Source organism: Sus scrofa, chromosome 1, assembly GCF_000003025.6.
Source record: "Sus scrofa isolate TJ Tabasco breed Duroc chromosome 1, Sscrofa11.1, whole genome shotgun sequence".
Lineage (NCBI taxonomy): Eukaryota > Metazoa > Chordata > Mammalia > Artiodactyla > Suidae > Sus > Sus scrofa.
In genome coordinates this window covers 272,686,120-272,700,797 of record NC_010443.5, presented here as the reverse complement: position 1 = coordinate 272,700,797, position 14,678 = coordinate 272,686,120, and the positions used below count along the sequence as shown (strand labels likewise).

General features: G+C 51.2%; 1 long non-coding RNA gene across 1 annotated transcript; it reads right to left on the bottom strand.

Annotated features, from left to right (window-relative positions):
• Positions 2,709-14,581, bottom strand: LOC110256471. Its single transcript, XR_002338027.1, has 3 exons — positions 13,678-14,581; positions 6,203-6,287; positions 2,709-2,829 (listed from the first exon to the last, which is right to left on the bottom strand). It is a non-coding gene; the product is annotated as an uncharacterized LOC110256471 (long non-coding RNA).

Genomic DNA, 14,678 nt, shown 5'->3' with positions numbered 1-14,678 from the left:
ATATGGAGGTTCCCAGGCTAGGGGTTGAATCAGAGCTGTAGCCACCGGCCTACGCCAGAGCCACAGCAACGCGGGATCCGAGCCGCGTCTGCAACCTACACCACAGCTCATGACAACGCCGGATGTTAACCCACTGAGCAAGGCCAGGGACCGAACCCGCAACCTCATGGTTCCTAGTCGGATTCGTTAACCACTGAGCCACGACGGGAACTCCAAATTCTTTTTTTTTTTTAACATGTTAAATGGTTTCACAGTTTTGTGTGGCTTACCTTATCAGCCACCTCCCCCATTCAGGGCATTTAGTTATTTGTGGTATTTTCTAGCTGCTGTATCGGACCCAGAGAATTCAGCTGCTGTCCTAAGATGTAATCCCACTTAGGGGCCTCATCTTCCCCATTAAGTAAGTAATCAGCTCAGGGTCTCCCTTTGCAGACCAGGATCCCAGGCTGTGAGTAAAGGCAGGTCTTGGGAGTTCCCCAATGGGCTAGTGGTTAAGGACCTGGTGTTGTCACTGCTGTGATGCAGGTTTCATCCTTCCCCTGGGAACTTTGGCATGCTGAGGTTGTGGCAAAAAAAAAAAAAAAAAAAAAAAAAAAAAAAAAGGCAGGCATTCCCTGGAGCCATGAAGGATCCTCTCTATGGGAGAGCAGTGTCCAGGCCCCCAGCCCCAGGCACTTCAGTTGAAGCCTGGGGTGGGAGGGAGGAGGGTACACACAGCCTCACTTAGGTTCTTGCCACCTGAGGTCTCCCTGCCTCCGGACCCTCTCCAGGGCTGCCTGTGAGGGCCAACACCATTCCCCGTGGTAGGCAGCCCTGGAAATGAAGAGCCTTCATTTAACCTCTCCAGAGGGCTAATCATTTCAGCATCCTGGTGCCCATCCATCCATCCACCCATCCACCCACCCATCCATCCACCCCTTCACCCGCCCATCCATTCATCCATCCATTCGAGTAGGTATCTTTCACATGCCAGGTCCCTCCTTCTTCCCCCTTCCCTCCTCCAGCTCAGGCTGCCAGAACAAAACACCACAGACTGGGTGACTCAGCACTGACTTCTCACCAAGGCTGGAAAGTCCAAGCTAAGGTGCAAGCAGATTCTGTCTCTGGTGAGGACAGACTTCCTGGCTTGTAGACGGCCACCTTCTTGCTGAATCCGCACTCGCCAGAGAGAGGGCGAGCTCCGGTCTCTCTTCCTCTTTTCGTGAGGACACTAATCCATCATGGGGGCCCCAACCGCCTGACCTCATGTAAACCTAATTACCTTCCCAAGGCCCCGCCTCCAAATACCATCACATTCATTCATTGGCATAGGAATTTGGGGGGGACACATTCAGTCCATCACACTCCCTTAGCTAATACAGGCTCATTGAGTTCTTGTAGGTACCGATATGGAAGTTTCAAACAAGAACCAGACAGAAGCCCTGGGGGGCTCCTTTTTGGTCTAGCAATTGGGACAGAATACCCTGAAATTTACAATTAGGGGTGATACATGCTGTGATGATTCTATGGTTTGCATGTAAACAAGGAGCATGGGGTGTGGGGAGATGGACCCAGACTTGGAGAGTTGATGAAGGAGGTGCCATCTAAGGTGATGCCAGGCTGAGTTAGGTGCTAGAAGTGAAGGAGGTGCAAAGAGCTGGAGGCAGCGTCTTCCAGGAACTGACAGCAGCTATTTCAGCATGAGTGGAGCGTGGAGGCCGAAGGAAGGGGAGGGAAAGATAGGACGTTCGAGAGATGAGCCTAGAGAGGAAAGAAGAAGCAAGATAGGGAAGATTTCTCCCTGGTTTAAAAAACTTTGATGATTCTCTTTGCCTAACAAAAAAAATCTCAGCTTCAAAGATTAGTAATGTTTTCACAGTGCCAGATGTCTTTCAAATGATGGCACACTTACAGATGCAAGTTGTAGAAACCCAGTTTAAACTAAGAACAACAAGAAAAGGATTACTTCCTGCCACTGAAAAATGTCTGCTTCAGGTATGGCTGGATCCAGATGCTCAAATGATATTGTCTGGATCTCATTCGTTCCTGCCTCAGGACATTTGCCTTTGTTGTTCCCTCTGCTGGGTGGCCCAACCCCAGATCTTCCCATGGATGACTCCTTGTCATCCAGGTCTCGGTTGAAATGTCACCTCTGCAGTGAGACCTCCTTGACCATCAAGTGAGGCAGGACCTTCCCACCCCAGGCACTTTCTGCTTCATCAGCCTTGCTCTTCTTGGCATTCATAATTATCTGAAGATACCTTGTTGATTTATTTCCTCTTTCTTTATTTTTCGGGCCTGACTGCCCACAAGGAATGTGAGCGCTACAAGAGCAGGGGTCACATCTGGCCTAGCTCACAGCTGCATCTCCAGCGCTTTGAACAGCATAGGGTAGACGTTAATGATGTGTTTACAGGATGAATGAGTGAAGCAATCAATGCATGCGTATCTCTCCATTTCTCGGCTTCGCTTTCTTCTGTGCTGGCTTTGTCCTGGGCCTGAGATCACCAACATGACCAGCTTTAGTCTATGAGCTTGGAAACTCCAGTGGAAAAAAAAGCCCCTTTCTCCATAGTTTCAGTAGGAGGTCTGGGGCTGACTCTGATTGGTCCAGCTCCTCATCATTCACTATGGAAGGGGAGGGATATGGGTTTCTCATTGGCCAGGGCTGGCAGGCTTTCTGCTAAAACCACACAAGCTCGGGGGGGGGGGGGGGGGGGGAAGGGTTTGGGGAGGGCAGACCACACAGAGTAAGGCCAGGAAGGTGTTTGTGATTGTAGCTTCTGCCTTCTAACCATCTTCTCATTGTCACCTGAACATGCTGTGACCTTTTCTGCTGAAGACTGTCAACTGGAAAAAAAAAAAAAAAGCACAACCTAAAATTGGAGAATTATGTTTTTGAGGGGCTTTACTGAGGAATTAAGCCTGGGAGACAGCCCCGCAAATTACTCTGAGGGACTGTTCTGAAGAGGTAAGTGAGAAGCCAGGATACATAGGGGTTTTTGCAAAAAAACCCCAAAAACCAGGCAAACATCAAAACATTACTCCTAATTGGAGTTCCCATTGTGGCTCATTGGGTTAAGAACCCAACTAGTATCCATGAGGATGCAGATTTGATCCCTGGCTTCGCTCAGTGGGTTCGGGATCTGGCATTGCTGCAAGCTGTGGCATAGATCGCAGATGCAGCTTGGATCCACTGTGGCTGTGGCTGTGGCGTAGGTCACAGCTGCAGCTGTGATTCAACACTTAGCCTGGGAATTTCCATGTGCCACAGGCGTGGCCCTAAAAAGAAAAGGAAAAAGAAAAAAAGAAGAATATTGCTAATTAAAGAAAAAGTAGACATCTCAAGGTAATGAATTTAGCACTTTTCTATGTACAAAAGATGCAAGACTCTGGGCTTAATGAAATTATTCCTTCTCTAAGCACCTTCACTTTCCAGGGCCAGTCTCCTGCTTCTCTCCATCCTGAATCCACTCAGGGTGCACCCTTGGTGGTGGCTGCAGTGGCTGCTGGCCTGATGGCTACAACATCCTTTGTTTACGGACATGGCAGGTGACATTTTTGTCCACAAGAACAAATTCCAAATCCTGCCTTTGCCCTTCCTGTTCCCCTCTGTCTGGAATGTCCTTTCTCTTCAGTCTCCTCCTCCAGGAAGCCTTCCCAGACTCCTCACAATCCCTGGGATCACCTGTGGTAAAAAGGATGTGACCCACCCATGACAACCTTGGATTCTTATCTCTGTTCATCACGGGCATTCGGCTGCTTCTCAAAGAGACCGGCAGCCTTCTGAGGGTGGGGACCCAGTGGAATCCTGTCTCAGCAGACAACAGACACAGACTGACCTCGGTAACGCTCGCCTGGACTGTGCCAGGTGAGTGGCAGGGTTCAGGCTCTGACCCCAGAGCCAGCTGGCATTAGCTGTGTGACCCTGAGTACTTTTAAGGTCTTGGCTCAGAATGGCCACAGAATGCAGAATGCAGCAAACAGGAGCTGTGCTGAGTCCACCTGACCCAGAATCATGCGGGTGGACCAGATGGTCTTTGCCCAGGGTGTTGGGTAGGGGCTCCCAGAGACCAACCCCCTCCCCAGCGCCCCCCCCCCCCCCCGCCATCTCCTGGCACAGGAAAAGCACCCATCTCGATCTTGCTGTGACTCAGTCATTCAGGGAGACTGGGGAGCTCTGTCTAAGCCCAGGGCCTCTAGGCAGCTGGGGTGGAGGGAGCTCCACGCTACCTGCCACTTGTGGGTGGCACTCCCTGTGCGCCGACAACCCCAAGACCCAGGAGCCTGGCTCCGTGAGAGGCAGCAATTCACCACCTTGCCACGCGATGGCGCTCACGCCCCTTTTCCTCTAACAAATACCAGCCCCCAATTTATCTGCCTACCTAACCAGTCACCCTATCATCTATCTATCATCCATCTATCATCTATCATTTATTTAATTACTGCTTAAATTACGAGAATGACATATAATCAGAGTAGAAAGAAGAAAATACGTACCTCAGTCCTGATGTGTATTCCTTCAACTTCCCTCCCTCCCACTCCTTCCTTCCCTCCCTCTCTCTCCAGTCTCTCCCACATAGACGTGTGTACATATGATGTTTTTCTTTCTTTCTTTTCTTTTTTTTTTTTTTTGGTCTTTTTGCCATTTCTTGGGCCACTCCCGCGGCATATGGAGGTTCCCAGGCTAGGGGGTCTAACTGGAGCTGTAGCTGCCAGCCTACACCACAGCCACAACACAGGATCCGAGCCGCGTTTGCGACCTACACCAGAGCTCATGGCCACGCCGGATCCTTAACCCACTGAGCGAGGCCAGGGACCGAACCCGCAACCTCGTGGTTCCTAGACGGATTCGTTAACCACTGAGCCAGGACGGGAACTCCCCGCGTATGATGTTTTTCAATTCAAACAAACTGTTCTTGGTCCTGTACATTGAGTACCACACGGGCAGTATCTCTTTCACCCTCCTGCCTCCAGAAATCAAGATGGGGCCGTGCAGCACTCTACTGGGCGAGGTTCTGGGGTGTCCTCACTTCACAAGCTGGTGGGTTTGCTTCTGAGGAGCAGGACAGGAAAGAGGGGCTCTGAGAAATTGTGTGGGGAGGCAGGGGCGCTGGCCACGGGCAGAGGGTATGAGAGAGGAGCCCGCATCCCTACCTGCTGCCTCCAGCATCCCCAGCGGAGATATTAGACAGGGAGCCAGGACCCCGTTTCTGGGCTTAGGAAGTAACCAGACCATCAAATAGCCCATCTGCTCCTTCTACCCTCAGTGACTTCATGAAACCCTCTGGCCGGAAGCCCATGAGGTCTGGAGAAGCAGGATGACGAGAGACCCCCAAATTCAGCCACTGGCGTTTCAGAAGGGGCACTGAAGCTGAGAGACTTGCCAAGGTCACACAGCTTCCAAGAAGCAGAGTCGGCGCTCAGACTCTGGCCTCCTAACTCTTCTTGACAAGCCCATCACAGTGGGGACCATTGTTTTATTGCCTTCCATCTGGAAAACTTACATATGTTTTATACAACATAAATCCCCAGCAGCAATTAACAGAGCGGATAAGGTCTGATTCTCCAGAGCCACTCGGGTGCAGTGGAAACACCATTCTGATGCTCAGATCCGGGGCTGCACCTGGCCTTGACACACACCAGCTGCAGACAACAGGCAGGCCCCCAAGCCACAGACTTTCCATCTCTAAAATAGGACTAAGGAGTTCCCGTTGTGGCTCGGTGGGTTAAGAACCCAACATATTGTCCATGAGGATGTGGGTTCCATCCCTGGCCTCACCCAGTGGGTTAAGGATCTGGCATTGCCACAAGCTGCAGCATAGGTCACAGATGCGGCTCAGATCCTGCGTTGCTGTGGCGTAGGCTGGCAGCTGCAGCTCCGATGTGACCCTTAGCCTGGGAACTTCCATGTGCTGCAGGCGCAGCCCTAAATAAATAAATAGGGCAAAGATAAAACTTTCCTTGGAGCTGTAGGTAGCAAATGAGATAATGCATGCAGAATGTTTCCTGAGTGCTAAAAGGCTCTAAACATGCAAGTCATCACTCCTCAGCAGAACCATTCAACAGCTGACTGTGGAACTCTGCCCCTTTCTTTCCTCGGACAGTTCCAGAAGCCTTAGCTGTTGGGGAAACAAGCCCACAGGACGTGTCAGCCTGATTCCTGCCAGGTGGGCTGTGCTAACTGATGTGGCGGGTTGATTATTAATGACACACATGGCACCTGGTTCCTGCACCACAGAGGCCTGGGGACTTCCGCCTGGGCATCCTCTGGATACTCACAGGAAACTCACTCGGAGACTGCAGACCTGGAGAAACGGAGGAAACTTCTGCGAACCTTTACCCAGGCCAGAGAGGGTGCGGGGCCTTTCCAAGCCCCAGCGCACATTTCGCCACCTTGAATCATTGACCAAATGATGGGAAATCCAGAACTGACCCCCAGGGGCCGCTGGCACCGTAGCCCCGTCCACATAGCGATAAGTGGCGGCCTTTGCCCAATCCACCAGGCAAGGACCCCACCTCCTACTTCCCAGGATTTCTCCAGCAACAGCACAGGATCATTAAGCTTACGCTGCATGGATGCAAGCTTGTATTCTTCCCACCAAATGTGTGAGTGTGAGAACTTGTGTGTGTGTGTGTGAATTTGTGTACGTGGGTTCACTGGACAGCCTGCGGCGGGTGAAACTCTCCCATTGGGTCCTCACCTCCCCGGTCAAGCCCCATCAAGTAGCCCTTGGCAGGGTGGGGGGGATGGCCTTGGTGCCTGGCTAGTTTCAGCAACAGAGGAGTTTGCTGTGGCTCCTGAGTCAGGCGAGGCCCTGTCAGGGGGCTCTGGGCCTGAGGCACGGCGTCAGCATCTCGACTGGGGAAGCAGAGCCTCGAAGGAACCCACAGAGAAGTGAGAGCCCAGGAAAGACGTTTAGGACAAGGCACACATCTCTGCAGAGGACAGGAAATACAAAGGCATCCGGGAAAGAGCGGTCGATCTCAGTGCTGATCAGCACAGGAGCGTCCAGCAGGGGGCGCTGTCTCCTAGCCGCCAGGATTTGCGCTCCTTTTACGGCTAATTTGCATGTACCGGCTGCCTTCCGAGGTTTCCAAATTATTATGATATCACTGTCCCCTGTAGGGGGAGCATTTTTCTCTTCCCAATGCTTCTTATCAATCTCAGAGTGTGCCCTGGCCTCGCTCAATGGGTTGAGGATCCAGCGTTGCTGTGTGTTGCCGTGAGCTGTGGTGTAGGTTGCAGACAAAGCTGGGATCCCACATTGCACATACCACAGGTGCGGCCCTAAAAAACGAAAAAAAATTTTTTTTTTTTGTCTTTTGTCTTTTGTCTCTCTTTGTTGTTGTTGCTGTTGTTGCTATTTCTTGGGCCGCTCCCGCGGCATATGGAGGTTCCCAGGCTAGGGGCTGAATCAGAGCTGTAGCCACCAGCCTACACCAGAGCCACAGCAACGTGGGATCCGAGCCGCGTCTGCAACCTACACCACAGCTCACGGCAATGCCGGATCGTTAACCCACTGAGCAAGGGCAGGGACCGAACCTGCAACCTCATGGTTCCTAGTCGGATTCGTTAACCACTGCGCCACGACGGGAACTCCCGAAAAAATTTTTAAAAATTTTAAAAAAAGGACTGGTGTGGAGTTCCCTGGTGGACCTGCCATTGCCACTGTATAGCATGGGTTTGATCCCTGGCCCCAGAAATTCTGCATGCCATGGGCATGGCCCAAAATTTTTTTTTAAAGGACAGGTGTAATAAGCTCGTTTGTAAAATAGGGAAGAATCCTTTACAAGCCATGCCACCCAGATCCAGCCATTCCACTCCTGGGTATGAACCTGAGCATTAAAGGAGGGACTCAGAAATACTTATATGCTCATCCTCATAGCAGCTGTACTCACAAGAGCCAAGCAGCAGAGGCTGCCCAGTGTCTCTAGATGAACGAAGAAATACAGCCTATCCATGCAGTGGAATATTACTCAGCCTTGAAAAGGCAGGTCATTTTGACACACACCACAGCGTGGATGAACCTTGAAGGCATGCCGCTGGGTGAAACAAGCCAGTCACAGAAGGACAAATACTCTGATCCCACTTACCCGAGGCATCTGGAGATGTCAAAATCACAGAGACAGAAAGTAGAAGAGTCGTTGCTAGGGGCTAGGGCTGGGGGTGAGGCGACTTACTTAATAGCTCTGGAGTTTCCATTCTGCAAGATGCAGTCCTGGGGGTGGATGGGGGTGATGGACGCACACAATATGAATGTGATTTATGCCCTGAACTGTATCCTGAAAAATGGTTAAGACGGTTGATTTTATGTTAGGCACCTTTTACCCAAGTTAAATCCAACGCGTCCAGCCCAATCCCCCATGTTCACGGACGTGGAGTGGGAGTGAAGCCCAGATCATTCCGTCATCACCATCTCAGATTTCCCTCCACTGCAAAGTCCAATTATTTGTTGATCTTCAAATACTTTTTAAAGGTTTTTTTTAGAATTTTTTCGAGTTTCCATTGGGAAACATTTCAAGTGGGAAAGCGAGTGAAACGAATCTAATGAACCCCTATATATCCACCCCTGTTATTCAATAATAGTTATCACTGGCCAACTGTGCATTATCTCTCTCTATGCATATGTATTTATAAACTATGTTTTGTTTTGATAAAGCATTTTGAAGATATACTGCAGACATCATGAGACTTTACCCATAAATACTTGCACAGATATCTCCTAAAAACAGATATTCTTACACCATCACATACCTACAGTGACCTTATCACCCCTAAGAAAACTGTCAATAATTTCCTAGTATCTAATATTCAGTTCATATTCATGTTTATCGGTGTTTTTTTGTTGTTGTTGTTTTGGGTGTTTGCGTTGCAATTTCCCCCAATTTTCCTCTAGAGCTGCTCTATAGAATTAAGATCAAGTTTCAAGCACTGGATTTGCCCGTGTCTTTAGTCTTCTTTACAATAGAACAGCACCCCACACACCCCCGACTCCTTTCTTTTTGATTTTTTTTTTCCTCCTCCAAGAGCCCAGGTCAGCCTGGTAGAAGGTCCTGCTTTCTGGATTTGTCTCTTTGTTTCCTTGAGGTGACCGTTCCTCCAGCCCCTGTACATGCAAGTTAGGGACAGGGCTTGATCAACTCAGATGAGACGTCTCGGGCACGGTTTCTTCTCCAGAGATGCTGTGGGCTCCACGGAATTGAAAGTACCGAACGTCAGCTTGTTCCACCTTAGTGATGCTAGGTTTGGTCACTGGGTTAAAGAGGCGACAGCCAGCTCTCTCCATCATAAAGGTGAGCAGAGAAGCAATCTGGAGGGTAGGGCTTTGTCATCACGCAAGCATCCTGCTCCCCACAGCCTTCTCCTAACGGATTCAGCTTCTCTTGCTGGTCCTTACCTGAGTCAGTTGTTTCACTGATGGTGGCAAAATGATGATCTTCCCGATTCCATCATTCCTTCTACATTTTTTTTTTGTTTGTTTTTAATATCTGCACCTGCAGCATACGGACGTTTCCGGGCTAGGGGTTGAATCTGAGCTGCAGCTGCTGGCCTACACCACAGCCATAGCAATGCCAAATTTGAGCCGCGTCTGTGACCTATACTGAAGCTCACAGCAAGGCGAGATCCTTTAATGCACTGAGAAAGGCCAGGGATCGAACCTGCATCCTCATGGATACTAGTCGGGTTCTTAACCTGCTGAGCCACAATGGGAACTCCCTCCTTCTACATTTATGATCTGGCATTTTTTTCTATGAAGATGGTTGTCCCTCATTAACTGTAGATGAGCCAGAGTTCTTCCAAATATGAGTGTAAATTGATTAATCTTTTCTCTTTTTTTTTTTTTTTTTTTGAGGCCACACCTGTGACATATGGAAGTTGCCAGGCTAGGGGGCAAATCGGAGCTACAGCTGTTGGCCTACACCACAGCCACTGCAACTCCAGATCCAAGCTGCGTCTGTGACCTACACCACAGCTCACGGCAACGCCGGATCCCCGACCCACTGAGCGAGGCCAGGGATGGAACCCGAAACCTCATGGATGCTATTGGGATTTGTTCCCACTGCACCACAATAGGGACTCCTGATGGTTTTTTTTATTAAAAGTAAGTCAGTGTAGGAGTGCCCATTGTGGCTCAGTGGAAACAAATCTGACTGGCATCCGTGAGGACGCAGGTTCGATCCCTGGCCTTGCTCAGTGGGTTAAGGATCCGGCATTGCCGTGAGCTGTGGTGGAGGTCGCAGAAGTGGTTCAGATCTGGCATTGCTGTGGCTGTGGTGTAGGCCAGCAGCTAGAGCTCCGATTCAACCTCTAGCCTGGGAACCTCCGTATGCCAAGGGTGAAGCCTTGAAAAGATAAAAGACAAAAAAAAAGTTAAGTCAGGGTAACATTTTTGGAGGTGACGGGTATGTTCAGTGCCTTGGTTGTGGTGATGGTATCACAGGTGTCTGCACTTGTCCAAAGTCATCAAGATGGGACATTAATGTGTGCGAGCTTCTGCATGTCAATCACACCTTCACAAAGCCACATTTTTTCTATGAACAGCCAAAAGCTGTAAGCCCATGCCTACTCTGTGACCCGGCAGTTTTACTCCTAATTGTGTATCCCAAAGAAATTCTCAGCTGGACTCATAAAGGATCAAGGACAGTGAGGTTTATTGCAGGGTTGTTTCCGGTGGCACAATGGGTGTTGTTCCCTGGGAGAGTCGGGGTGGGGGGGTGTAGGGGGAGGCGTAGGTCAGGGTAGCCTCTGATATGACTGAATAACTGCCCGCAGTTTAACCCACAAGCTGGATGTACACAAAGCCAAGTGCACGGAGCTTCAAAATAGAAAGCCGAGTGGGGGAAGAGGTAAGAAGCAGATTGCCAGCTCTGACACAGTCCATTTACCTAAGTTAAAAATACATGCACTAGGAGTTCCCTGGTGGCCTAGCGGTTAAGGACAGCATCGCTGCTATGGCTTGGGTCACTGCTGTGGCACAGGTTCAATTCCTGGCCCAGGAATCTCTGCATGCTGCAAATGCAGCTCCCCGCCAAATACATGCATATATTTATAGACATATATATGTCCATCCAGGCAGAGTGCTAGACAGGAAGGGGACAATGACAAGACCGGAGAGGCCGCGCTGATGGAGATCCTTGGGGGATTGTGTTGGGAGCCCGGACTCCATCCTGCACGAGATGTGACCTCTGAAGGCAGGGGGCTGCCACACAAAGAGCCAAGTGCAAAAGTACCACTCAAATGGATGAACTTATGACACTGAAAGGGACTTTTTTTTTGTCTTTTTAGGGCTGCACCCATGGCATATGGAAGGTCCCAGGTTAGGGGTCGAATAGGAACTGCAGCTGCCGGCCTACACCACAGCCACAGCAATGCTGGATCCGAGCCGCATCTGCTACCTACATCACAGCTCACGGCAACACTGGATCCTTAACTCACTGAGCGAGGCCAGAGATCGAACCTGCATTCTCACGGATACCAGTTGTGTTTGCTACTGCTGAGCCATGACGGGAACTCCAAAAGGGGTATATTTTTGACTAGCGGTGTCCTTCCAAAGGACTTCAAATCTCACGGCATCTGGAAGGCCTTTTGTTTGTGAGGGACCAAAACCCAACTGAAACTAGCATTGGCCAAAACAGTTTTTGTCTCCTGGCCCAGGTGAGGCTGGCCTCGGGAACTCGGGAATTTGAGCAGAAAACACCCTACATTCCTCTTTCCATCTGTGTCTCTGTTTCTCTCTGTCTTTTCCCATCTTTTGGCTGGACTCCCACAGAGCTTGATGGAGGGGAGGCGGGAGGGTCACAGATTCCTCATCCCAGGTTAGCGACCCCAGAGGAAAGACAGAATCTTCAACGTCCATGTGCAAAGACTCAAGGAAGCACCCTGATTGGCCCAACTTGAGTCACATGTCCAACTGTGCCAATCTCATTGGCCAGATGCCCGGGATCATGGTTGGCTGGGCCTGGTCCAGGTGTCTCTGGCTTGAGGTCGTGCTCTGGTCCTCCTCAGGAAGGGGAGGGGGAAACGTGCCTCTGAGGGTTCAGCCCTTCTGTTACCTGTCACCCTCAGCCAGGGTGACATGCTGGTGGGAGAAAGCCTGGCCACGGGAGCAGCTCCAGGGTCGTACATGGAAGGTAGTGGTCTGATTAACATCTATTCAGCCAACGACAAAAAACCAGAGGAGTTCCCTGGCGGCCTAGTGGTTAAGGGTCTGGTGGTATCACTGCCATGGCATGGGTTCGACCCCGGCCCAGGAACTTCTGCATGCCATGAGTGCAGCCACAAACAAAAATAAAGATAAAAACAGAAAAGCAAAAAATATCCAGGCAGCCCCTGGGCAGTGGCCAGAGATGGTGGCAGGGCTGCCTCTGCCCGTGCTTCCCAGCATGTTCTCACAGCCCCTGGTGGTCCATATGAAAAGAACAGTTACCCTTCTTCTTCCAGACACTGTATAAACAGTAACAGCGGGCTGATGGCCCCCTGGAGCACTGCTCCCTTCCAAGGAGGAGAGCATTCCAGCAGGATGAGGTCACGGGGAGCCAAGGAAAATTGGGGGAAGGGGAAGCGGCGGGGGTGGCTCCTGGGGCGGAGCTCTGGAGCTACGCCCATCCCTTGGCTCCATCCCTTGACCTAAGGCTCCCAATCACTGGTGGTCCCAGAATGTGCCGAGGTGTTAATGCAAAGGCAGGAGCCTGATCCTGGGCAATGGTCTGGGGCTGGGGGTAGGACCGGAAGAAGCCGGACCCCCTCTCCTCCCCCATCCCTTCCATCTCTGTGCCCCAAGCCGACTCTGCTGGGTGGTTACACAGATGAAGTCAGCATTTGCTGCATAATTCCAGCCAGTGACCAGATGCCACCTGCCAATGCCGCTGACAAAGTAATGAAACTAACATGTATTGAAATAGATGCTATGCTAGTAACAGCTTAACTGTCTCACTGAATCCACCCCAAGTCCCGGTTAGGTAGCTGTCATTATTACTGTTATTATTTTTATTTTTAGGGCTGCACCTGTGACGCATGCAAGTTCCCAGGCTAGGGGTCGAATTGGAGCTACAGCTGCCAGTCTACACCACAGCCACAGCAACGTGGAATCTGAGCCGCGTCTGCCATCTGTGCTGCAGCCTGCTGAAACGCCAGATCCTAAACCCATTGAGCGAGGCCAGGGATCGAACCCGCGTCCTCATGGAAACTAGTCCGGTTTGTTTCCGCTGAGCTATGACAGGAACTCCAGGTAGGCGTGACTATTACCCCTATGTTGCAGGTGAGGAAACTAAGGCTCCCCCAATTAGCAGAAGGGCAGAAACCTGCCTTCAGACTAGTCTGCTGAACCATGACCTCTTAGGCTGGTGGAACTCCCAGCTCAATGCCCACCTTCCCCATTAGCCAGTAGAGTTAGAAAAGTTGTGCACTGCTCAAGGGCTCCCAGGAGGCTTGGGAAGGGGTCAAAATACAGCTGGGTCTCTGCTCCCGTGCGCTGTGGGCCCAGAGGGCATGCCTTTTGCTACTTCTCACAAAGGCACCATACCGGCCAAGAGCAGCCCCACCCCAGATCTCGCCAGGCCTCTTGGAATTCTGACAGCCCCCTTGACAGCACCCAGCATGCTGACCACTCAGAGAGCAGGCCCCTTAAACCATATGGGGCCTTGCATTGTGACTCAATTGGTTCCCATGACAAACCTGTTATTCCCATAACTCACCCAGCATTTATTGCCTCCAGCCGCTTGCTTCTTTGGTTCTTGGCCTGGAATACCCTTTTCTCCCCAGAAGCCTCTCCCGATTCTATTTCATGAAACCTACCTTTCTTTTAAAACCCAGCAGGAGGCCCACTCTTTCAAAAAGCCTTTTGAGACCCCACAGTGGGACGTCACCTCATTCTCTGCGGCCTCTCTCACACCTCTTTGCTTTGCTTTGCTTTGGTGCCTAGCGCTCACCATCACCTGCCTCAGATACCAACCATCACCTTTACCTGGCCTGGGTCACTGTGCTAAACACTCTCCATACTTTTCCTCCAGGAATCCTCCCGTCACTCATGTTACCATGCCCATTTCATAGAGGAAGAAACTGAGGCTCAAGGGACCTCAAGACTTGCGCAGATTTACACAGCTAGGAAGAAGCAGAGGAGGCACCGAATGGAGGGGTTCTGCTTCGAAAGATGCCTGCCCTGCTTAGGGTGGTTTTCCACATAACGTCGGAAATGTTAGCAACCTGAGGTTAGCAGCCACCGTGGTTCTTCGCAGCCCCAGAGATGCGCTTTGGCAAATACTCTGCGAAGGACAGAGGTTGCCCTGGTGCAGCTTTGCTCCTTTCCTAGCGATGAACTCCTTTAAAGATCTAAAGCAGACCCTTCCTCCACAGAGGTACCCACTGGCTCCTTGGGAAACAAGATCGCAGCTCTGCGGCCGGGAACGGGGAGACCCTGGGCCGGGAGCGGGGGCACCCGGATCTGTGAGCGGAGACACAGCATCGGAAAAGCAGCAGACACACAACCACACCCAGCCGGGAGAACTTGTTTACGCCTCTTGCACGGCCCCTCCCGCCGGGCCCGGCCACGTGACCCGCCCCGCCCCTCGCTCTCTCGCGTGGCTCCTCCCGCCGCGCCGGCCTTCTTTTTGCCTCCTTCGGAGTCACAAGATCTCTCAGCGGCCCCCTTTCGGAATCCTTCCGCCCGTCCCCGCCCCCTGCCTCACAAACTCTTCTA